Source organism: Haemaphysalis longicornis, unplaced genomic scaffold, assembly GCF_048455015.1.
Source record: "Haemaphysalis longicornis isolate Haplotype H1 unplaced genomic scaffold, Haemaphysalis longicornis Haplotype H1 scaffold_12, whole genome shotgun sequence".
Lineage (NCBI taxonomy): Eukaryota > Metazoa > Arthropoda > Arachnida > Ixodida > Ixodidae > Haemaphysalis > Haemaphysalis longicornis.
In genome coordinates this window covers 35727330-35749994 of record NW_027526225.1, presented here as the reverse complement: position 1 = coordinate 35749994, position 22665 = coordinate 35727330, and the positions used below count along the sequence as shown (strand labels likewise).

At 45.7% G+C, this 22665-nt stretch overlaps 1 long non-coding RNA gene across 2 annotated transcripts; it reads left to right on the top strand.

Moving 5' to 3' along the window:
- The first annotated feature begins 6883 nt into the window (after positions 1 to 6883).
- On the top strand, positions 6884 to 20476 carry LOC144161919 (uncharacterized). Of its 2 annotated transcripts, XR_013320530.1 has the most exons (4): positions 6884 to 7080; positions 7690 to 7776; positions 11943 to 12117; positions 20376 to 20476. It is a non-coding gene; the product is annotated as an uncharacterized LOC144161919 (long non-coding RNA). The 2 variants fall into 2 exon arrangements; XR_013320529.1 differs by lacking the exon at positions 20376 to 20476 and having other exon boundaries at positions 11943 to 12792.
- The last annotated feature ends 2189 nt before the right edge of the window (positions 20477 to 22665 follow it).

Below are 22665 nucleotides of genomic sequence, written 5' to 3'. Positions count from 1 at the left end.
ATTAACTATCTTGGCTGTCTGCTCGGCAAGTCGGAAGAAACCACTCAAAGTTCCAGAAATTGCTATTCCCGACGATGACATTAGGATGGTGAGTTTATCATTCACTGAAAGTTGTCGAAACCTGAACCCAACTAAAACAGTTTATTAGTTTGTTTCAAAAGTGGGGTTAGGCTTTTCATGGCGACATAGTTGCTAGTTAGGAAAACTTTTTTGAAATTATCAGCGATTGATTATACTAATTTTCGCTTAAAGAGTTAATTACAACGGATGAGTAGACAGAGAGCATGCCAAAAAGGCAGCCCTGTACTGTTCTCCTGCATTGTTTCTAATATTCTGTTGTTCGTGCTTTTCACAATTTTTCTTAATGTAGCGCCACTCAGCCAAGAACTTGCAAAATACCCAAATTTGTGTAATCCTGTACCAAGAAGAAAAACGAAGAAGTTCCGAAAAATTGACATCCAATTTCCAGTTATATACATAACTCAGTCATCACAATATAATCGTCATATAAATTCCATATGGCCATGCTACCATGTTAATGGGATAACACAGTCATAAGTCATACCCTCGGTCATATTCAAAATCAGTGGCAGCCGTAATCTTATGTGCCCGTCATGGTTATAGAATATTATTGTCTCAGCCTACATATTTCGCCAGTACTCAGAAGATAAAGATCATATATTTCCCATATAACACCATATATATCCTTCCATAGAGTACATCGTGTAAAGGTAAGCCATATGTTAGAGTAGTAGTAACAGGCGCTGTCATGCGAAGAGCCAGCGCAAATGGCACAGTTAGAATAATACGCAATTCCGCTAGCACATGTCATATGGAGCCCGTGAGGCCCTACGAAGTGTAGGTCCCCACGCGTTGCAAAGAGGCCGCCAGATTTTCCGAAGAAGTCACCTCATTATGATTCCGCAGCATTTGCTACCCCCCTACTGAACACAGACAGCCATTCTTATATAAAAACTAAAAAAACGATGTTGTTCGAGAAGGCAACGGAGATTGCTAAAAATATTTGCAGGGATTTTTTTATAGGAGAGAAAATTTTTGAAAATGTTAAAGATAGTAGTATTAAAAATAATACTGCGGTACACGAGTGATATCTTTTGCGGCATAATGGAAGCGCTGTAAGAAGCACTCAGGCCTCGCGCTCGGTAGCTCTATTTCTTCAACAGATATAAACCCGTGCCCGTTATTGAGCACAAGGTAAATGAAGTCACTGATGTGTCCGCGTTCATTAAATACATGTCAATCTTTACAGGAGGTTGTTGTTTTACAGGAGGTTGTTGTCTTCTTTTTGTTGTTCGAACAGCCACATGTTCATGCCGCTCTGCTAATTGTTTGGTCTCTTCCGTGCCAACGCCCCCTTGACGCCAGTTTTTGGATTCAAACACCGATTTCATCCTTCTGCACCCCTGGGCAGCGCAAATTCGGCGATGGCAAGTCTCTTTTCTCGCCTTTTGACCCATTTTCTCTTCTACGTGTGCTAAGCCTCACGTGACCCCGGGCTCCCGTATAGCGGCGGCCAGGGCGCGATCTCTTTCACCTTCTTCGAGCACCTGTTCTAGCGCCGGCTCTCTCTTCACGAAGATGGGCGACAATTGGGTCACAGTCTCCTACAGACGTGAGAAAGATGCCACCAGCTCTACAATTATCGCAACGTTAACCGACGGAACCTTCTTATAATTTGTCCCACGCGGAATTCTCGCCAATGCCATCATGAATGCTGCGGGACTGAACTAGGCGGAACGACGTGACACCTACTTCAAACGTCGCCCCAGACAGAAGGTGAAGGTGATCCACATCTACCGCAAGTCCGCCAAGGATAAAATTCTAGCCATCAAGCAGGAGTCTCTAGAGGACGGTTCACATCCGTTTTCGGCCTACACTGCCACGCCGGAGAACTCATGCAAGGGTGTCGTACATGGAATCTCTGCTGAAACAACCGAACAAGAGCTCCGGCAACACCTGAAATCAGACAAACCTGCATTCTCTTCGCCCATTCCATGGGTCGGTCCAACATCACTTTTGTCCATTTGAAGGCCTCAGGGTGCCCCACTACGTGCTATTTCACTCTACCGCCATGCGCTGCTATCCTCATCACACAAAAAGCACGATATGCCTGAATTGCATGGTTATCGGACACAAATCCGAAGTATGCCCCAAGAAAGGCATTACTGTCACCTGTCCCAAACTGCAGAGGCATTTTTGCAGCCAACCCGGGGCTGGAGGTGGCCCACTCTTGTGAGACGCGCTGCTACAACTGCAAAGGTGAACATCCTGCTACAGGCCCCGACTGCAAGGCGAGAACTGCCGCGGACGACAATGCAAGAAGACTGGCAAACATACGTTGAAAGCATCTTATCGCTGCTAATAATGCCCGCGAAAGAGAAGATAAACCAGCCTGGACTCATGAATTTTTGGGAAACTGGCTCAAGCGTACCCCGAACTCTCCGCGAAGAAGCCCTAGTCTGTCGCGCAGGAACGCAAAGGTCGACGAACAAGAACCTTGCCTGCCACGACGTGTCTAACTGCAGCAGCCACCGGGAGGTGTAGTCAGCGGGTAACTTCCAAACAACTGCGGTTGATCAACCGGTGAAACCCCCCCCCCCTGCCCTCCGAGGTGCCTCATCTGAAAGACGCCGAAGGAGGAGCACCTTCGGAGAGTCCAAAGAAAATACGGTACCCGCCACCACACCATCACGGTAACAACGGCGCTGCAGAGGTTGCGAGAATCTGGTGCCGGATTTGAGGTAAGCGCGACACGGAACACACACATCACACCAATAACAGCCACCAAAATATACAAGCAAGCATTAGGACTAGACACAAACTCGCGCTCCCTATTGACGAATGACCCAGTCCAAGAAATTAACGAAGGCGTACCACCACCTATTCAAGTAGAAACTGATGCTGCGAGTGGATCGCCCGTCACCCCCATGAGCAATGTTTTCACCATGCTCCAAGAACTACCCTCGGAAATGAACTATGTAAAAGAAGAGCAGTTACGCACAGTCGAGGGAAATAAATAGGCAACCCATCATCGCCTAATCGATACTACAACAGACACTATTGCACTGCGGGTAATAGATTCTGTAGTTGCCAGGCTCTCCGACGGCTTCGAAGAACGCATAAGTGACATTAAGGTCCTTATACGTAAAATGCCTAAGAGAGGAGCCATTAAATTGTCTGCGCCAGAAGCCAGTCACTCACCCAATGATGAGTGGCCAGGACTGTTTCACCGATACGCAGAAAAGCGCGCAAGAACTACGCCAGTGACAACAGCACGTCCGGTCATAATCAGAAGTGCCCGGGAGAATGATCTCCTGGTACCACGACAGCCTTTCCCTAGACCAACCCTGACCATACTGCAATGGAACTGTCGCGGCCTCAAGCATAAAAGAAATTTGCTGGCAAAATCTTTGGATACTTAAGAGAAAAAACATGTTATACTCCTGCAAGTAACACGGGGGGTATTTGGACTCTCAGGTTACAAAACCTTCTCCCAGAAGAGTATCGTACAAAACACGAGGAAAGGCAATCGCGAAGAAACAAGCGTCCCCACAATGTGTGTCACGCTGGTCCGCAAACCACTGGCAGTCATTCAGCATGGTTCAACACATCGCAACAACAACAGACAAGAACATGTCACCGTTGAAATGCTCCCGGGATTTTCAGATCGTCATTTAGCCCTAGTTAATGTTTATTGGCTCCCAGGAGGATCGGATCACAGTTCCAAGAATTGGCTGCATGGGCTGCTAAAGAAGCACCGAGACAAAGACGTAGTCATTGCAGGAGATTTTAACAGCCCGCGCGTAGCATGGGGCTACACCTCAACATCAAAATCCGGGGGACTCCTCGAACATGTCGTGTAACAGCACCAAATGACTCTTGCGAATTATCTAATGATGCCCACAAGATAAGGGAACAAATCACAGAGAGGCTATAATCCCAATCTTATATAGAAAAAGGGACAAGAATAAATCTTATGGAGCAAAACCTTAAAACCTTTAGGCAGCGATCACTGCGTCCTTGCGGATTTGGACCTGGGAACAACAGCAAAGAGGAATACGGCCAAATTAAAACACGTACTGGGATAACTTTCTAGAGGCTGTAGGGAACGCACAGACAGTGACCATTCCCTAGTGTGACTGTACCCGACTGGTTCTAGAGGCTTACTACAACTGCACACTACAACTTTCCCTGCTGAATTCAAGGAGGCCGTTGCAGACCGGTACTTGTTAAACCTTCCAGCGAAGTAAAGGAAACTAAAGAAGAAGTGGAGCAAGAATATAAGTGAATTTAATCATCTTAAATTCTCATGGAAACCTGAATGGTGCCCTTCACGCAACTTAGAGGTGGTTATCACAGCCTTACGTTGTCGAGTACCCCAGTTAAATAGGTACTTGCACAGGTCTCGTCTGGCGCCAACAGCTCTGCGCAGCTATTGCAACGAAGACGAGTCTGTCGAACACTACCTGTTGACATGCCGACGTTTTTCCCGACTGAGACGTCAGTCCCTGGAGGTGCCGCTTTGCAGTTTGGGGATACCACTAACAGGGCCGGCTATACTATCGTTCGGGGCATCCGAAACGGGGTTTTGCCGCCGGGATGTATGCTCTGCTCTCCTGCGCTACATTGAAAATTCTAAACCATTCTCTTTATGATTGAGATTGGTCATCCTCGCTCTAATTTTCCAGTTTTTTTTTCTTCTCAAAACCAACTGATCTAAATTATCCTTCCTAGGCGTGTCGTGAATTGATAAGAGTACCATTCATTTTTACAATCCTCTGTTGTTTGGCCGATCCCCTGATTGGGTATGCGCCATTAATTATCAGGATCAACAACAACAACAACAATAAAAGAGACAAACAACCCAAAAAGATCGTGCAGAACATTACAGAGGATGTGGTGCGCTACGCCAATGGACTGACCTCGAAACAGTGGATGGACTTCCGCTACAGAAAAATTAACAGATCACTGGACGCGAAGCAAGCGTGGCAAACCCTGCGTAGTTTGCTGGGACAGGCTATGCCTAGGCACACAACGAAGGTACAGATTGCCATGGGGCTTTCAGACGAAGACTTCGCTAAGGAGTTCCACCGAACGATACACCCACACAGCTACAAGCCAGAAACTCTAGCCGATTACAGTCCCGGTCCTGGGGAATCACTGGATGACGGTATCAACGCACCGTTCTCCACGCAAAAACTAGACAACTGCTTAAGTAAAATAAAGAAAAACACAGCACCAGGAAAGGACCGAATCACATACAAACATGAAAAATTTTCGAGAAAATATTATATATGAACTACTTCGGTTCATAAAGGAAGCCTGGATATCAGGCGTTCTTCCCAAAGAATAAAAGAGACAATAATGACACCCATACCAAAACCAAGGAAGCCACCCAATCGCCTTGAGCAATTCCGTCCACAGTCACTAACGTAATGCTGTGGGAAATTCGCAGAGATGATGTTTCTAGAGCGCCTTACGTGGGTGATAAACATCAAAGCGGTGCTGCACCAAGACATGACAGGATTTAGGCGGCATGTGTCGACTCAAGACTGCATGCTTCAGCTCAAGCACGATATTATCAACTTCCACAGCAGCGCGCAACTACAAGGCATTCTATCTAAAAGGCATTTGAACACGCAAGTCGTAAAGTCAACTTAGAAAAGCTCCACAACATGAAATGCGGTGAGCGAATACATAATTACATATGGAACTTTGTACACACTAAACTTTTTTACGCCCTTTTGGCCAAAAAAGGTGTAAAATAATTGAAAAAAGGGTGTTGGGAGGCCCTCACACCCTTTTTCTTGAATCTCAACACCCTTTTTCATTGCTTTCCACCCTTTTTTTGTGAAAAAAAGGGTGTTGACCAACCTCAACACCCTGTTTTAGGAAAGGTGTTGAAAGGGTGTGGGAAAGGTGTTCAGCTCTTCATTGATTGAGGCCATGCATGCAATATAATTTCAAAAAGACATCCCATTGCACCATCCTCCCAACCTCGTCAAAAATGTTCAAAAGAAAAAAAAAAAAAGCTGCCAAATTCAATAAAAAGCATCGGCAGCACCGACGTTGAAACAGGAAAAAATATCAGCCCTTGCTTGTTACGACTTCGACAGAATAACACTCCCCCTCCCACTTTTTGTTTTCTACAGCCTTGCACGGAGCACAGCACAGCCTTGAACTGTGACATCTGTATCATCATTCCGTCGTTCCCTGTTCCTCTCCTGCCCCACCAGCACAATCATAGCCCTCTCTGACAACAGTCATTCTCGTCACTCAGTGGAGTTATAACGTACTAGCAATCACAATTTTATTCCATTCTTATTGTTAGCGACCGTAAATATTGTCTACAAATGCAATAAACAGACCACATAGTTTCTCCTGCAGAAACAACGTTGGAGAACAAGGCAGATATCAAAAGAAAACAAAAGTTGGGGAGGTAGGGGCATGAAATCGGGCGCTAAATAAACAGACGCCAAATAATAATACGATTACTTACACTAGAACACTGCCAAATTTCATTTCGCAGTGTTATCTTACTATCTGCTGCTTTTTTTAACGTTCAAATCGAGCGCCAAAAGCTTCAGTTCGCGTTTTGTGTTTGTAAACTTTAAATATCTAAGCTTCTTTATTATAATACACACCAATAAATAATAAACCTAAAGATTATGTTATATTCAGTAAAAGAGGCAATTATTTATTGTTGTCGTTTTAATTTGTTTACGCAACTCCCTGCCAACGGCCGATTCCCTGAGTACGGCGCGCGGCGGCGTGGCCGGGTTCCGGAACAGATACCCCGTGACCCTAGTGTCATGGGGGTATCTTATTTAGGGACTCTACGTGACCCGTCTTTCATCGATTGTTTATGTGTTTACTGTGGTGTGCGGTTAAACAAGCGCAGTTATTATGATTAATTGGGCACCTCGTCGTCTTCGGTTGTGTCTGTCGTGTTCGACTTCGCGATGAAGTATTTGAGAACAACTTTGCCACCTGAAGACGGCTAATTTCGTTGGCGCTTGCCTCTGAACGTCGCTCGCTCTTCTGCGTCGGCTCCTCTCGGTAAGCTGTCTCGTCACATTTGCCGCCTTTCTTGTCACTGGATGTCGTTTGTAGCTGTCATCGCCGCTTTAAGGATTCGTTAACAGGAGCACGCGTGTGTGAATTGTTTAACTGAACTGGCGAGGTTGAACCTAGAGGGCTCGTCTCTAGAAAGGCGATGTGCGAAAGATTCAGAGTTCACCACTGCGAACCACGTCTTACGCGTAGTTTATCAGAACACGGGCGGCTACTCCTCTAAACTGTGCTGCGCAGCGTTTTCGGCTTCGTTGATCACCGCAGTCGTTTGTGCCGTGTTGGGAATTGCGAGGGAGAATCGTTTGCGAGCGAATGTGCGCGCCTCGCAAGCTTCGTAGCGTTTGCGGCGAGCCACCTCACCATGTGTACGGTGCCGCGGTACGCGGGCAGTGATTTTGGCTGAATGTTGTGTGCCCGAGACGTAACATTCGTGCACTCCCCCCCCCGAAAAAAAAATTCCTTGCGCCTGGCAAACGCCCAATCAGGAGTACGTTCAGCATGCACGTCGGTTGTTTAAAAAAAAAGGGTGTAATGTATTGCACCTAATCATTTCCATTCTTGCATGTGTGGTAATCATGTGTCATCCCGTTTTAGACCTCTGGACGGTCTGAGCGCATCACGTCCCTCCATTCAACCGGACAAGAGCCACAAGCATTGTCAACAGTGTTTGGCCTCCAGAACGTAAGTTTTCAAACACAGTTTTGGTAGCACAGTGGGCTATCATACTTGAATATTGTTCGATCACTTGTATGTACAAGTTCTCTCCCCCGTAACAATTATTGGTGTTTCATGCATAACCTAACATGTAGGCGCTCAATGGCAACCTTTATTGTTAATTTCGGAAAACTCAAAGTTTCACCCAAAATCATAATGTGGGCGTAGCAGTTAATCACCATGTATACTTCCTGGTGTTAGTCATGTTCACGGTGAAGCCATATTTCTTAGGTGGTGACACAAAAATGTTATTACCTTTGTAGTTTAGTCTTCGATAAAGCCTTACCAGTTCTGTTTTCAGCTATTTTTTGGATGTTTATCGTGTGAATTGACAGTCCTTGCAGTCCACTTTTTCAAATAGTTATGTAACTGCCTGTACCATTTAAACAGGCCTGATTGGGGTTCTGAAGGCTGCGATTTACGCACGCTAGTTCTGTACCGCCAATAAAGAAACATCCTTCCACAAAGAAAAAGATTTGAAAAATGTAAAGTATCCGCAGCATTATTCTTAACTGGAACATGCTAATTGTTAGGCCTGGGGCTTTTCCTGAAAGCACTGTGGATGTTATGAGAGAGGAAAACCACTCAAACACGTCTGCCAAGGCCGTTGCTGCTCCAAGATGCGTGCAAGCATTGAGTCTTCTGAGCAATACATTACACCCTTTTTTTTTAAACAACCGACGTGCATGCTGAACGTACTCCTGATTGGGCGTTTGCCAGGCGCAAGGAATTTTTTTTTCGGGGGGGGGAGCCGTGGTCGACCAAAAGATGGGACGGGGAAATATGTAGGCAAGGCATCTTGCGCGTTGTTTTGCAAACGATGCTTGAAATAACTGACTTTAACATGCGATTTGTGTATGTTCAACGCTAACTGTAGAGCCCACCTTAAAGGAGCCATGAAGAGAAAATGCAAGTTGGTTTTATTCGAAAGATTTCGTGTTTTATAGTGCCCCCAGCGCTTGTCTGGATACAAACGGTGCTTTATTCACTGAGAAATTAAACAATTTAGGTTAAAATTTTGATTTTCCCGCTCAATCGTGCGTTTTCGTGGTCCCAAATGACATCACAGGAACCGACCGCTCTGCAGCCTAGAGTACCTTCATTCACGCATCCGCCGTACAGGGCAGAGACACGTATACGCTGGCGCCGCCATTTTCGGTTGCTCGCTCGCCACCGCCGAAGCAAGTCATTGTGTCAAAACCGCGCTAAAATTATCGCCGCAACGCGGTTTACTGAAGTTTGAATCATATTGTCTGTTTCGCGTTGCTAGGTCTCGTGGGAAACGAAAAGAATAACGCGTTGAGCCTGTTGGCCCAATTGCGGCGGCACGGGACCGTTCAAAGGTTGTCTCCACCCTGTACAGCGGTGTTGGTTTGTTCCCGCGTTTTTTTTACGTTCTGTAACCTAGATGGCGCCACCATACCGTGGCAAGCGTTTGGTTTGTTTTTGCCCACATTTAAATCTGGCTTGTTTTTGTTCTGGGAGACAATATTCGTTCCCTGAAACAGTGCTCGCTCGACAAATGGGTTCACGTAAGACACCGTTGCTTGCGTCAATCGGCCCGTGTCGTCTGAGACAACCCCAAGCCCCGCAGTGCTGTGCAGCTAAACCAAGCATGCTGTGCGCAGTACGAACAGCAGAACGCATCAGTACTTCTATGTTTACATGTGCTTTCGTAACTTCCACTGTTTGTCCCATCATTCTTATTGCTTTGTAAAGAATGTGCCCTAAATTTAAGCGCAAATCGCTCATTCGTCTAGTTTGTAAGCTCTACCTAATTGGCGTCTGCTTCTGCCAGCCTCCGCCAATCGCAGAGCTTAGCTCATGTGACATTATAGGTTCTGTTGCGGGAAATGAGCTGGTGGGTCGCATGACCATTCCCGTTTTTCCTAATTATGTAGCTTATTTGAGCGAAGTTTACGTTAAAAGTGGTGTCAGTATGATTCTAACGAGACAATCTTTTGAATGAACCAAACTTGTGTTTTCTCTTCATGGCTCCTTTAAGGAGCTTAGATGGTGATGATAATTAGGATCACCTAAATTCCCGTTCGCTGGTCTATGGGCAGACCACGGGCGAATCATTCGTCCGCAGAGCAGGTGGTTAGGCGGACCCGTGCTCGTGATCGTGATCATGAGTGCGCTCGTGAGTGGCGCGCGGTCCCCGAAGTTCGTCGGGAGGAAGTGGAGGCCAACACTGAATGTTTGCTATCAAGATTCTCGTGTTTTAGATTTTCCTTTAGAAAAGGGACTATTAAGTTTTCTTGTCAGCTATGAAGTACAGTCGAGCACGATTTGAAGGTTATCGCGCCAGCATTGAGCGGCCAAGCGTGCCACCAGCCCACGGTTTCGTTTCGGAACCATGAAAATCGAGATTTCGCACTCTTCGCTCCCTTGTTGGCTGTTCCATGATACAACAATGGCCCGCACGACTGACTTGCCACCCTTTGGGTTTCAAGCTGTACATTCGTTGTTATCAAGCACAGACTTGGACTTGGTTGCCCTTTATTACGCCGACGATAACGAAACTTGCATGGAATATTTGCTAAAGCTGGTGTTCTTTCTGCTTCGTTTGAAAGAGTAGCTTTCCCGCGACAACCATCAAATCGCAGTGGACTGTACATGCGGCGCATTCGTATATTATGGCGGTGAAGCTAGCAAACGTGCGTCTTCGTCCTTAAGTAATCGCCTTTTGTTATTTTTTGTGCTAGTAACGTGAGTAGTAAACTTGCGCTAAGCAGAACACCTTATTGCACTGCTGTTGAATGTTGAGCTTGTTGCACGTTTCTTAAATTTCATTATATTTCTATCTGTTAAATCGAAACAGACATGGCTTCAGTAAAATTCCGGTTAAGCAAATACAGAATGCTGATTCTAACCAAGAGGGAGGTCAAGGAAACAGTGGAATAGTGCCAAAAAAACAAAGCTCCGCAATAAGGAGAATTGTGTAGTTTTGTTGATGTGGAGGAAATACAACATGGGCAGAGCAATGCTTTTTATGCAGCAGAAATTATGGATCTGCAATAGTCAATGAAATGGGATGTCGGTAGAAAAATAAACATATCAAGGATTGATAGTTGACTGAACAAAATACAGCGACATGCTCTGTCATGTGATTATACTTTGTACCAGTGTAAAGACAAGGAATGACACGCTCCCGACCACATGTAAGCCTATATGAGGCTTTTCCTGCTGTTCTGCCATTCCCCGGCCGTGCTGTTCCGCCATTGAAACAGTGGGGCTGTTTTGATCGGCTCGCAGCAGGTTCCCGGCGCTTGTCGGTGTATCCGGCGCGAAATGCAGCCGGGCTGTATATATTGACAGGTACAGCATCTGGAGCGGGCGCAGGGATCAGACGTTGACATAGCCCTTGTTTTCAGCTTTATGTGAGCAAGAATGTCCTTAAAACTGCAGGTAACTTCAGGCGGTTTTTCAGGCTGCCTAAACCGCACCCCAGCCTTGGCATAAAACATTATGAAGAAGGGAAGGGGGGGGGGAGCACCTGGACACCCCCCCCCCGGCTACGCCCTTGGCGTGTGCTTATTCTTTCTTGCATCCACCACATTCGAGTCGTCACGTTGAATTGGGAATGCTGGAATCCAGCATGTGCTGGCAAGATACGAGAGCTTGAACACAACCCACTTGCCCGCAATGAGTTTTCAAAGATCTCCACCACCTGAAGGTACTGAAGTGAGATGTAAGCATTGCCTGAAAACCATTCCAGATAAGGGTACGAAATTATAGTTATGGGCCTTTCTCGCCCATTTACGTGTTTTGAACAAAAAAAGTGCCATTTAAAGGTAACACGTCGTTCCCTGCCGATTTCTGATGCCTGATTAAGTTTGTGGGCATAAATGTAGCAGCTTTCTCACATGTCTAACGTGTATGCGGGCTTGTTAGGAGTGAAGTAGGTAAAAATTGAAAGGTTTGATTGTAGTGGTGTATAGATTACCTACATTGTTTTCATTCCTAGAAAAGAAAAATTGAGGTAACCTGCCAATTGTTCTGCATTGCTGCATTTTATTATGCTTGTATGATTCGTAGAACCTGCAGGAGTTCAGCTGCTTGTTAAAGGAAAAATGAACAATGGTACAAAAAGAAGAGCATCTACTAAATAAAAATCTTCACAATCGCAGGATGCCAACGGTCCACCTACCAACTTGCGTCCTCCATTGTTTCTGCTGGCTGGAGCGGCGCATGGAGCATTTTTCAGCTTCTCGAAGTTTGTGATCAAGCGGTGCCCCAAGTGAAGGATGCCGCAGACGGATCTTCTGTTTTAATGCCACAATTTCATGTGCTGAGCACTTACTCGTAAGGCATTTTAAATATTCATCATCCCAGAGGGTAGGTATGTTACCTTCGTCTTGGGTGGAATGTGGCGGCAATCAGGTTATTTGTGACAGAAACAAGTGAACCACGTGGGGAGAGTCATTGAGGCCTTGTTGATTGCGCATGCTTCTGAAATAACGTTTTCATTCAGCTGAATACTTTCTAAATATTACAATTTGTGAACAAAATATGATAAAAGTCATGATTAGTTGTACTACAGTGCAGGAAAGAAATGCCAGCACATGTCTTAAGAGCCTCTTATATTCCAGGTCATTGGCTGGTGAGCAATAAAACAGAACTCAAAATTGTTTAAAGTGAAATCAAATATTTGTTGTGACCAGTGCATGACCCGTAGTAAAAGCTATCTGGTCTCCCAATTTCAAATGAGACAGGAAATGCCAAAAAAATAAGGAAATAAACAAGACAGCTTGCTACAATAAACCAATTCAAAGAATTGCTCAATGTCCATAAAGTGGTTGCTTGCTACAATAAACCAATTCAAAGAATTTCTCAATGTCTATAAAGTGGTGATTCAGGCGGGTTAGTTCGGTGTTGATGAAATACAAGCAGGCACTCGCCTGGTCAAAAACAAATAAACAAATAAAGACATTTTGGGGCCCCTACTGGTCCCTTGATCACAATGAAAGGGGGGTGAAAGGTCTCGATTATTTATAGGTTCGGTGGCACAGAGTGTGCATGTGTATCTCGGGGAGATTACCCCGCGACCGGTTAATCGTGGTTTTAGTTGGTTGAATCTGCACTGATTCTAAAAGTAGTCGTGTCGACAGGCGCTTCTCTGACGCGATTATGCTTGCGGAATCCCAATTGATGACGTGGTCAGTAGCCAGGTGATGATCCGCCAAGGCATTTCAGCTTACATTGCCCTTTTTGACATCGTTCTGGTGCTATTGAATTCTTCTTTCAAAATTTCCAGTGAACTATGTAGGATGCATCGCTATCCTTGCATGGAATTTTGTAGGCAACTCCGGGGAATCTTGATTTTCTAAAGGGTCCTTCACGCGTACCAGCTTCTGCTTAAGCCTGTTCGTTGGCACGTGTGCAGTTTTAACGCCATATGTGCCAAACACCCTTGCAAGAGCTTCACTGATGCCTTGCGTGTAGGGGACGGCAGCGCGTTTTTGCCTGTCTTCTTCAGGAACCCTTTTGGAGGAGGCAACTGAAGCCCGCAATTGTTGCGTCCTCACAAGCTTTGAAGGGTAGCCGTTACTGCGAAGGTCCTTCCTTACCACGGCTAGCTCTTGCTTGCGCAGACCAGGCTCAGAGCAGATTCGTGATGCGCGTGAGAAGAGTGCAGCGGCGACGGAGCGTTTTTGGCCTATAGGATGCGCAGAGTCGAACCCCAGGTATCTACCCGTGTGGGTCGGCTTTCGATACACAGTGGTTGTAAATCCTTTGGCCGACCGTCTCACAAGTACGTCGAGGAAGGCGATCTGTCCATTATTTTCCTGTTCCATGGTGAACTGGTTGCTTGGAACACAAGAGTTTAGATGCTCAATTAAAGGCATTACGTCTCGGCGGTGGATCACACAAAAACAGTCGTCTACGTAGCAGACAAAGATCTTGGGGCCGTCTTGTACGAGCATAGCGCAGAATTTTCTAGAGCCTCTAAGGCAATATTCGCACAGACTGCTGAAATGGAATCTCCCATCGCTGTTCCAAACCGCTGCTTGTAACATTATACGTTGAAAACAAAACGTGTTCTGCAGGCCAAATTCCAGGCAAAATTACGCGGTCCGGAGTTGCAAGGATCTACTCGAGAACGATGCATCTCTGCCTTCACGTTCGCCAATTGAGACGCAAGACTTATATTGTCTCCTGGAATTTGGCCTGCAGAACACATATATTTTGTTTTCAACGGACCAGCGGTTTCGAACAGGGATGGGAGCTTCCGTTTCAGTAGTCTGTGCGAATATTGTCCTAGAGGCTCTAGAAAATTCTGCGCTATACTCGTACAAGACGGCCCCAAGATGTTTGTCTGCTACGTAGACGACTGTTTTTGTGTGATCCACCGCCGAGACGTCATGCCTTTATTTGAGCATCTAAACTCTTGTGTTCGAAGCATCCAGTTCACCATGGAACAGGAAAATAATGGACAGATCACCTTCTTCGACGTACTTGTGAGACGGTCGGCCAAAGGATTTCAACCAGTGTGTATCGAAAGCCGACCCACACGAGTAGATACCTGGGGTTCGACTCTGCGCATCCTATAGGCCAAAAACGCTCCGTCGCCGCTGCACTCTTCTCACGCGCATCACGAATGTGCTCTGAGCCTGGTCTGCGCAAGCAAAAGCTAGCCGTGGTAAGGAAGGACCTTTGCAGCAATGGCTACCCTTCAAAGCTTGTGAGGACGCAACAATTGCGGGCTTCAGTTGCCTCCCCCGAAAGGGTTCCTGAAAAATACAGGCAAAACCGCGCTGCCGTCCTCTACACGCAAGGCATCAGTGAAGCTCTTGCAAGGGTGTCTGGCACATATGGCGTTAAAATTGCACACGTGCCAACGAACAGGCTTAATCAGAAGCTGGTACGCGTGAAGGACCCTTTAGAAAAATCAAGATTCCCCGGTGTTGCCTACAAAATTCCATGCAAGGATTGCGACGCATCCTACATAGGTGAAATCGAGAGCATGATGGAATCCCGTCTGGCCGGGAGGGTACATTAGGAACGAAAAAGAGACGCCGACCAGTCCAAAAAAAACGTACTGACGTTTGGGCTTCCAGCACCGAAGCCTTGTTCACAATAAATGCATCACCATAAGTGGGTCGTTTAAGTGGGCTTCTATAATTGCTGCAAAGAGCGTGAGTAGATCGGGTTTAGATTTCCGTCGTTACGATTGACTGTGTTAGATGTGGTCTGAATGATTAGTGATTCCAGATGTAGCCGTGATGGTCACTTTTTCTGTAGCGACGATTCTTGCATTGTCCCAATCAATCTTGTGGTCATTCACGACGGCGTGTTTGGCTAAAGCATTGTTGCGGACGCTTTTATTCTTTACTTCACGTGCGTGCTGCTGCCGATGATTCTTATAATTTCCTGATTCCCCGATATACACGCCGCTGCAGTCTGCACAAGGTATCTCGTATACCACACCTGGGAAGCGCTCCTTGTGCAAGCGGTCCTTGACTCTCACGAGCTCATGGCGCATCTTTTTGGCTGGAACGTGGGCCACCTGCACGTCATATTCCCGTAGGATACGTGCCAAACATTTACTTGTTCCTGGAAGGTAATGCACAGGAGCTCGCTTCATCGGGGCAGGATTCACGTCCAGTTGTCCCCGTCGTGTCAGTTGGCGTTCTGTTGTGTTTATAATGTGCCTCGGGTAGCCGCAGCTAGCCAGGTCGTCCCGTACCTTTGCCGTGTCCACCGCCGCATCCTCGGGCTTCGAGCACGATCTTTTCGCACGCTGCAGTAGCGTGCTAACAACAGCCGTCTTGCGGGAAGCGGGGTGCACGGAGTTGAAGTTCAGGTAGCGGTCTGTGTGCGTTTCCTTGCGGTACACGCTGAAACGTAGCCTCTGGCCCTGCCGAGACTCGAGGACGTCCAGGAAGGGAAGTTTGCCATCGGCCCCCTCTTCTGACGTGAACTGAATGGCACGTTCCATACTGTTGAGGTGGGCCAGCAAGCTGTTCGCCGCGTCTTTCTGAACGACGCCGAAACAATCGTCGACATAACGCAAGAACACTTTTGGTTGAGGGGCAAAGGAGGCTAGCGCGCGTGCTTCCAGCGCTTCCATAGTCAGGTTCGCCGCCGTGACCGAAATAGCGGCACCCATTGGAGTCTCCTGCCTTTGCTTGTAAAAATGGCCTATAAATACGAAGTACGTATTGTTGAGGCAAAAATCTAGAAGCCTACGTAGTTCTGGCACATCCATCGGTGATCTCTTGGGCAACGTCTGATCAGCCTTGAGAGCAGCGGTGCATAGGTTGACAGCCAGGTCAATCGGAATGCTCGTGAAAAGGGACTTCACGTCGAAGGACACCATCAAGTCATCTTTCTCGATCACGGTGTTGCGAGTCTTCTCGACAAAATCGAAAGAATTACGAATGTGAGTGGTCCCTTTACCGACGAGCGGAGCCAGAACTTGGTGCAGGGCCACCTGTCGAAGTTCCTGCACCAAGTTCTGGCTCCGCTCGTTGGTAAAGGGACCACTCACATTCGTAATTCTTTCGATTTTGTCGAGAAGACTCGCAACACCGTGATCGAGAAAGACGACTTGATGGTGTCCTTGGACGTGAAGTCCCTTTTCACGAGCATTCCGATTGACCTGGCTGTCAACCTATGCACCGCTGCTCTCAAGGCTGATCAGACGTTGCCCAAGAGATCACCGATGGATGTGCCAGAACTACGTAGGCTTCTAGATTTTTGCCTCAACAATACGTACTTCGTCTTTATAGGCCATTTTTACAAGCAAAGGCAGGAGACTCCAATGGGTGCTGCTATTTCGGTCACGGCGGCGAACCTGACTATGGAAGCGCAGGAAGCACGCGCGCTAGCCTCCTTTGCCCCTCAACCAAAAGTGTTCTTGCGTTATGTCGACGATTGTTTCGGCGTCGTTCAGAAAGACGCGGCGAACAGCTTGCTGGCCCACCTCAACAGTATGGAACGTGCCATTCAGTTCACGTCAGAAGAGGGGGCCGATGGCAAACTTCCCTTCCTGGACGTCCTCGTGTCTCGGCAGGGCCAGAGGCTACGTTTCAGCGTGTACCGCAAGGAAACGCACACAGGCCGCTACCTGAACTTCAACTCCGTGCACCCCGCTTCCCGCAAGACGGCTGTTGTTAGCACGCTACTGCAGCGTGCGAAAAGATTGTGCTCGAAGCCCGAGGATGCGGCGGTGGACACGGCAAAGGTACGGGACGACCTGGCTAGCTGCGGTTACCCTAGGCACTTTAAAAACGCAACGGAACGCCAACTGACCCGACGGGGACAACTGGACGTGCCTCCTGCCCCGATGAAGCGAGCTCCTGTGCCCTACCTTCCAGGAACAAGTGAATGTTTGGCACGTATCCTACGGGAATATGACGTGCAGGTGGCCCACGTTCCAGCCAAAAAGATGCGCCATGAGCTCGTGAGAGTCAAGGACCGCTTGCCCAAGGAGCGCTTCCCCGGTGTGGTATACGAGATACCTTGTGCAGACTGCAGTGGCGTGTATATCAGGGAATCAGGAAAGTATAAGAATCGTCTGCAGCAGTACGCACGTGACGTAAAGAATAAAAGCGTCCGCAACAATGCTTTAGCCGAACACGCCGTCGTGAATGACCACAAGATTGATTGGTACAATGCAAGAATCGTCGCTACAGAAAAAGTGACAGCATCACGGCTACATCTGGAATCACTAATCATTCAGACCACATCTAACACAGTCAATCGTAACGACGGAAATCTAAACCCGATCTACGCACGCTCTTTGCAGCGATTATTTAAGCCCACTTAAACGACCCACTTCTGGTGATGCATTTATTGTGAACAAGGCTTCCGTGCTGGAAGCCCAAACGTCAGTACGTTTTGTTTGGACTGGTCGGCGTCTCTTTTTCGTTCCTAATCCTACATAGGTGAAACTGGAAATTTTTAAAAGAATTCAATAGCACCAGAACGATGTCAAAAAAGGCAATGCAAGTTGAATTGCTTCGGCGGATCATCACCTGGCTACTGACCACTCCATCGATTAGGATTCCGCAAGCATAATCGCATCAGAGAAGCGCCTGTCAACACGACTACTTTTAGGATCAGAGCATATTCAACCAACTAAAAACACGATTAACCGGTAGCGGGGTAATCTCCCCGAGATATACATGCGCAATCTGCGCCACCGAACCTATAGATAGTCGCGACCTTTCACCCCCTCTTCATTGTGAACAAGGGGCCAGTAGGGGCCACAAGGCGTCTTTATTTATTTGTTTTTGACCAGGCGAGTGCCTGCTTGTATTTCATCAATGAATCACCCTCCCCTGACGAGTTTTCGTCGAACCTTGGACTCTGTTAGGTGTCAGTGGGTTTACACAGCCAACTTGTGGGGACGCACATAAGCTCTTAACAAATGAGCTGCGTAGTGGCTATGCACTAGCCATGGTTTTTATTAGTTGCCTTGATGTATATGATCTTCTGTCGCAGTGTTTTAGGTAGCTCACTCGCACATTATTCCTTTGTTTTTGTACATTGTGGAGTGTTCAATGTATATTCGTTCTATTTCTGATTTTTATTGCAACTGTAAATATGTCAGGAGTCCCGTACTGTGTGCATGAAGGCAGCCTAATTAAAAAAATTGGCTGCCTTGTCTTTGCTTAGAGGGGCCATGCAGACAACACACAAGTTTGATTCATTCGACAGATTGCCTCGTTAGAATCATACTGACACCATTTTTAGCTGCACTTCACTCGAATAAGCTATATAATTAGGAAAAAGGGAATGGCCATGCGACCCACTAGCTCATTTCCCACAGCAGTACCTATGATCTCATATGTCCCCAGCTGTGCGATTGGCTGAGGCCGGCAAAAGCAAACGAAAATTGGGCAGGCCTTATAAGCATGCCGAATGAGCTATTTGCACTTAAATGTAATGCATATTCATTTTACAGCAGTAAAAATGGGGCAGTAAACAAAGTTACGAAAATACGCGTACACATACAAGTACCAATGCGCACTGCTGTTGGTACGGCGTGCACTATGCTTGTTTTAGCTGCACAGCACTCCGCCGCTTTGGAGTTGGCTTGCACGGCCCTGGCCGATTGGCATAGGCGATGTTGTCTTACGTGACCCTGTTTGTCGAGGATACCTCATGTTTCACAAAACCATTGCTTTCTACAGTAACGAAAACAAGCCAGGTGCAGACGCGGTCAAAAACAAAGCAATGGCAAACAACGATTTGTGGATGAGTATGGTAGCTCCACCTGGGAGGACTGATGGCTAGCAAGGCTGCAGACCCGAGTGACGCAGTAGTTTGTTTGATTACATGCACTTACGGCTTCATTGCTGACATCCCAAAAACACACGATATGTTGGGAGAATCAGACTTTTAACCTAAATTAATTTCTCAGTGAATGCAGCATCATTTGCTGAAGCGGTGGGGCACTATAAAACAGGAAATATTTCGAACGAAGCGAACTTCTATGTTGTCCGAATGGCCCCTTTATAATGCACTGTATTGTATCCTGTAGTGATGTCACCATGAAGGAACCGCAGTAGACAAAGTTAATGTTAGCGCTTTACCATGCATTTTTTTTTGTGTTTGATGGAAACAAATATAATACTCTAACCAAGGACTTTATCCGAAGCGTTCCCAACGTTTCGGAACCTACTTGGCTCCTTCATTAGAACTGTCTATGTTTGACCAAGAGCCATAGTTCTACATATAAACAATTTTTTTGTTTGCTGCAGCGGATCAGAGGCTAGGGCACAAATAGGGGGTATAACAGCTAGATATCTGTTCATCTTTCGCCGGCTTGCGTTGGTGTGACAACTGTATCTAGTTGTCAATTCCAATTTGTTGTGGTCAGTTTTTCTCAACTAAATTGTAGCTTTTTTAAAGATTATGGAAGGTTTTGTGGGCCTAAAGGGTTGCCGCATTGCATGTTTGGCCTATGTAGCGTTGAAAGCGGATATTTTGCTTCAAAGTGGAATGTTGGCCTAGCATCATGGTCCTGTGGTTGCTGCTCACTTTCATTCATGCCATTATTTTTTATATTATCACTTAAAATTAAAAGTTAACCAATCTGCTGTCATTTTAATTTTGTCACCTGCTTTATACTTTCTTTTTTTTCAACTGTCTGTAAGGAGTGACAATTCGTCTTTTTATGATACCAAGGCATCGAACTGTGCTAGTTGGTACATGTTTGAATGGATGAAAAACCAGTGGAAAACACAGGGTACGGAAGAGAACGACGGGGTAAGCTTGTCCTGTTGTTCTCTCTTAACTGTGTCCTGTGTTTACCGCTGGTTTTTCATCCATTCAATTTTCATGAATTTGTTCAACAGTGATTAGTTTAAGTGCTCAAGCAATTTTTGGTTTGAAGGTTCCCTGTAGCATTTATATAAGTGCTCTCTGCTCTTTTTTTACCCAAGACCCCATTACCAGCCTTAATGAGATTGTCTTTTGTAGACATGAAGTTGAAATAAATATTTGTTTGCATTGCTTTGCATATTTTGAAATAATTGCTTGCTCACTTTCTTTCAACCCTGTTTCTTAATCCTGCTTAAAGCATTTTTCCATGTTTATTTTTTTTTCAGAACCAGGAAGGGTGCTCATCCTCGGTTCTTGCTGAAGCACCAGTATCTGTACTTCACACGTGAGCTTTGAACACACAGTAATTATGGTATGAAACATTTTACCAGTATTAGCTTGCTTTGTAGATGTCAAAGCTCTCGACAGTGTAGTACATTGTCTGGTGTAGTGCACAATCTCTCTATAACAGCACCCGCTGGGCGCTGGGTGCTGTTGTAGAGAATAATTTTGTGGCTATAATACTTGAGATTATTTTAAAATGTACATCAAATACTAGTAAGAATAGCTCTCTAAATTGGTGGCCATTTTCCTGGTGGAGGCAGAAAGTGAAAATGCCCATGTGTGGAGATTTAAGTCCACAATAAATATCCCAAAGTTGCCAAAGCTAATCCACAGCCCTCCTCGCGGTGCACTTAATATCCCATGTGCAGCTTTGTGTAAAAACAGCCAGAAATGTATGATCAATTTAAATTGATTTTAATGTTTCTAAATGCAAGTATTCTAAGTTTAAGCTGCCTTATTTAGTAAAATATTTTCTAACAATTGCATAGCTACCAAAGGTTTACAGAAAAGCTTTCATTGGTTATGCACCTTCTCAGCGAAACAAAAATGTCATTAAGAAAAGCAGAAAAAACCTAAATATGGCAAGTAGCAACAGTAAAGCTGCTAATAAAAAAGATGCTAAACGTTTTATTGATAATATTGCTGATTTTACTTCTAGTCAATTCTTAAAAGGGCTATAGACGGGTTTGATGGTTCCCATGACGCACCTCGTAATACTAGACGAAACTAATGGGCACTGGCTGTTGGCTTTTCATTTGCAACATCGAAAAATGACCCCACATCCACCAGCAGGGACATAATGCAAGGCACCATGCACAAGCTAGACTCATGATAAAATACTGCTATAACAACAATGTCATCACATTTCAACCAGGGAACTCATATGCATTGTTCTGTGATGTTTACAGTTCTTGGTATTGCTATGTGGGGTCATTTTTCATGAAGCAAAAAGAAAAATGGAAAATAAAATAAGTGGCAGTGGGGACCCAACTTTTATGGGTAGAATAAAGCCACAGTACGTAGGGAAGTATACATATTGTATTTGGTCTGCCTTAATATTGAGCTTTTCTGCTCAGCTTAAGAATAAGGCACTAAACATTGCGAGTAGCTACCGTGATTGGAAGTTTGATGAAATGCTGAGAAGCCAAGGGTTTTAAGGTTCGAAGAACTTTTGTGCAGTTGATTTGTTGCACGCCTTCTTGCTTTCACTGCATAACACGTTTATGCTGTGCAGTGAAGCTCGAAGGATGTGCGCTGCAGTTTAGCAAAATGAACATAAAATTGAATTTTTAACACCGTTTCGAATAATCAACATCCTCTAATGATACAACTTCTGTACTGCGATTTGGCTGTAATATTAGACTTTATAAATGGATGTTTAAAAAATCGGTGGGTCAGAAAGTTCAAGTAAATTATCAGCTGACATTGAGCTTTAATGGAATGTCTCATAGAACGGAGCTTGGAAAGCACGAATGTTTCATACCGTAATTGTGTGTCATACTGTGCCATATGTGGCTGCACACCTGCAGCGCCATTTGTGAACCGAGGATGATGCACCCTTTTTGTACCCCTTTAGGTGGGTGCTTTTGCAGGAAAAGCTCCTACCTATGATATTTTGGGCAGAAAAGGGTGCTCCTGCGGCGAAAGAATCCAAGCACCCTAAAGGGTGTGCTTGGATTCTGGCGGTACTTGTCTGTGCTAAGCGCATGATATGGTTTGGACATTCCAAGCTCTAGCCCGCCGAACGCAAAGTAATGCCTTGACTCCAACGCGAGTGCTTTTAATAACAACTTTGATGACACCACTGTTGAGAATCGGTTGAAACGGAGCAGGCGACGCACGTCGGTGTTATATTTTTCTTCGGCGTGCGGCCGCAGTGGCACGAACCGTGCGATCAGCCATGTTCGTGGCTATTTCAGTGTTGCCAAACGAAGAAATTGACAGCTAAACTTTTCAATGAATACTGGCTATAGGATGGGTCAAAGATAAATGTTCTTTATAGTTCAGACTGCTGTGTCCACCTCATTGCATTCGGAGGGAAGGAAGTTCATAATTGCTTGTATCTTAATATTTGGTATGTGCTTGGCTGTAAAGTTTTAAGAGAAGTTGCCAAAATGTTTATTAATAGACACCTCAATCATAGTTTATGGTTGTGAATTTGAATTTTGCAAACATTCTTGTTTCTTTTTTTGTGTTGCAACATTTACTGTCGATTGTAAAAGTTTGTTCGGA